This window comes from Microtus ochrogaster, chromosome 24 (assembly GCF_000317375.1).
Source record: "Microtus ochrogaster isolate Prairie Vole_2 chromosome 24, MicOch1.0, whole genome shotgun sequence".
NCBI lineage: Eukaryota > Metazoa > Chordata > Mammalia > Rodentia > Cricetidae > Microtus > Microtus ochrogaster.
In genome coordinates, this window is record NC_022024.1 from 266,004 (window position 1) to 269,308 (window position 3,305).

General features: G+C 41.1%; 1 protein-coding gene and 1 non-coding gene across 4 annotated transcripts in view; one reads left to right on the top strand and one right to left on the bottom strand.

The window, feature by feature from the left end:
- Positions 1-3,305, bottom strand: part of Mdm2 (MDM2 proto-oncogene) — a 23,040-nt gene that overhangs the window by 9,628 nt on the left and 10,107 nt on the right. The window lies entirely within an intron of this gene.
- On the top strand, positions 761-872 carry LOC113457389. The gene has a single exon (XR_003377977.1). It is a non-coding gene; the product is annotated as a U6 spliceosomal RNA (small nuclear RNA).

Consider the following 3,305-nt stretch of genomic DNA (forward strand, 5'->3'; position numbering starts at 1 on the left):
GGTGCGAGAGTTAGCCGAGAAAAGGGCTAGAGCTAAAGAGCCAAGCAGTGTTTAAATGAATACAGTGTCTGTGTAATTATTTCGGGTAAAGCTAGCCTTGCAGGCAGCGGGGTGCGGCTGGGGTGCTGGGGCCCCGCCGCTCATATTACTACAAGTTGGTATTTAGTTTTACAGATCAAGCTCTCAAAACATTAAAATTTCAGAACTGGGAAGGACAAAATTACTCAAAATCATAGTCAAATACCGATCACTGCCACCTTGAAGCACTTCCATCAACAGTGTAGTCAGGCCTGGGCTCTGAGCACTCTGAAATGATGTAGTACCATAAAAACTCCTGCATTCTATGGAAATACACAGATTATAAACCAAATACATAGACAGGCTGTTACCTGGGAATTTGCCTTAATACGTGTAAAAATTACAGGACAAATTAATAAAGTGCCAGGTGTGACAAGGTTGACAACTGATCTAGAATTTCCAAAATTACTTTAACTGAACTAAAATACAAAAATGAAAATACGTAATTTACAGCTGACCCTTTAATTCTTCTAGTAATCTGTCGGTTTATTTAAATGAATGACTATTAAGATACTTTAGTGGGGCGGTGGTGGCGCACGCCTTTAAACCCAGCACTCGGGAGGCAGAGGCAGGTGGATCTCTGTCAGTTCGAGGATAGCTTGGTCTACAAAAGCTAGTTTCAGGAGAGGATCCAAAACTACAAAGAAACCCTGTTTCGAAAAACCAAAAAAAAGATACTTGAGTGCTCGCTTTGGCAGCACGTACACTAAAATTGGAACAATACAGAGAAGATTAGCATGGCCCCTGTGCCACCATCTGACTTTTATGAATAGCCTTAGAGGTCACCAGTAATTCCAGCACATTCAAGAGGGAGAAGCTCAAAGATTACAAATTCAAGGCCAAACTGGATACTCTCTCCAAAAAAAGTCACAGTTATCAAATTAGTCATTACTTTGTTCTGGGTTAAGATAAGATCCTGGTGCCTTTTATAGACACTACTTTGGCATTGAAACCCAAACATATAACAATTCAATGAAATACTATATTATACAATATGCGAGATCTCAATGGTACACAGGAAACAGGTATGTAGTGCAGTATACACAATAACACATAACACAATACACCCTGAATACAGAATGGAATAGTGGATTACAAGAGTGGTCAATTCAGTCTACAAACTGAACAGGTTTCTGAACACAGTTTAAAGATATCCCTCCTCCCCCTTTTTTGGTTTTTTCGAGACAGGGTTTCTCTGTAGCTTTGGAGCCAGTTCTGGCACTCGCTCTGTAGACCAGACTGGCCTCAAACTCACAGAGATTAAAGGTGAGTGCCACCACTGCCCAGTCTAAGGATAAACTTTTTAAGGTTTATAGTATTTTGAAGCCTACACCTACCGGTATTCAAATACACACTACTAGCCAAATATGGTGGTGGTAATCCTATAATCCTAGGGTCCTTCAGAGGCTGGAGGAGGAGAATCACTAACTCCAAAATAGTTTGAGATGCATACTAGAAATCTTGTCTCAAAACATCTTTAAAGGGTTGGGAGATGCTATTGGTCTTCCCAACTTAAGTGTTTTTATACTGTAGAAATGATATCATTTATACTATGAAAATCGGCAACTACTACAAATCAGTATTTTCCCCCCTTGGAAAGACTTATTAAAAATGGATCAAGGGAGCAGACATAGTGGCATACACCTATAGTCCCAGCACTTAAGTGATGGAGGAAGGTCATTGGCTAATAAAGAAACTGCCTTGGCCCATTTGATAGGCCAGCCTTTAGGTGGGTGGAGTAAACAGAACAGAATGCTGGGAGGAAGAGGAAGTGAGCTAAGACGCATTAGCTCTGCTCTCTGGGGCAGATGCACTAAAGCTCCGACCCAGGATGGACACCTCGGTGCTACACACATTAATAGAAATGGGCCAGGCAGTGTTTAAATGAATACAGTTTGTGTGTTGTTATTTGGGGGCATAAGCTAGCCAGGCGGCCGGGAGCAGGAAGCGGCCCACAGCTCCCTTCTACACTTAAGAGACAGACATAGGTGGATCTCTGTGAGTTCAAGGTCTGCCTGGTCTATATAGTGAGTTCTAGCCCAGCCAGGGCTATGTAGTGATATACTGTCTTAAAAAAAAAAAAAAGGGAGGAGGGAGAAGGGAAAAGGAAGGTTTAAGAAGAAAGACCAACCCTTTTCTTTAAAAAGTATCAAAACACTATTCCGTGTGTGTATCTTTACAGAATGAAAACCAAGTACCTTTACTAAAGTCTCAAAAGGCTGCATCCCAAAACTGAGTTGAGTCGGTCTAAGTACGTAGCTCAGTGTCAGTGTGCATGTTAACCACTACAAATAGACAACTGCAAGCAGAGCTAAACTGTTGCTTACTTAAAAAATAGAAAATGACTATCTATTCAAGAAAGACTAGAAAGGAGGGCAGGAAAAGAGCAAGGTCCTACTTAGGTCACAAACATCTCAATTCATTTCAAGGTCTTATCAACTTCTAGTAGCCTTTAATATTATTTATTTTTCAAGGAAATTCTAACTGATAACCCAAGGTTTCAACAAACATGAATGGGGCATTCAACATTGTATGATACATTTTGTATTATACTTTTTATAATAGTTTTAGTTCACAGCCATTTCCTACTCAAGTTTGTACTCCTATAATTATGCATAAAGTAATTCTTAAAAAGAATCACTGGGCCTGGCAAGACAGGCCAGGAAATAAGGAAACTTGCTGCCCAAACCTTATGACCCGAGCTCACTCCAGAGTCTGATCTTCAGGACCCACGTGACTCCCTCAAGCTGTCAGCTGACTTCATATGCACATCACAGCACATAAAAGTGCTCACAGAAGCACAAGTCAATGTAGGTTGAGTTTTCTGTTTTTTTTTTTTTTTTTTTTTAAGGAAAATAATGAGACTGGAGACATGACTCAGTGGGTAAGAACACACACTGCTCTTACAGTGGTCCTAAGTTTGGTTTCCCAGCACTCATGGCAAGTGGCTCAAAGCCCCCTGTAACTCCACTCTAGGGAATCTAACACCTCTGGCTGCTATGGACTCCTACACTCATGTGCATATCACACCCACATACAGGGGACACACAAACTTTTCTCTTTTTCTTTGACAGTGTCTCATTATGTAGACTTGGCTAGACAGGTCCATCTGCCTGTGCCTCCCAAGTGCTGAGACTGAAGGTATGCATCACCACATCAGGCTCCATAATTAATTTTTTTTCAAAAGAGGGTTGTAGTAATGGCACGGACACTCTTGCAAGAGGTAG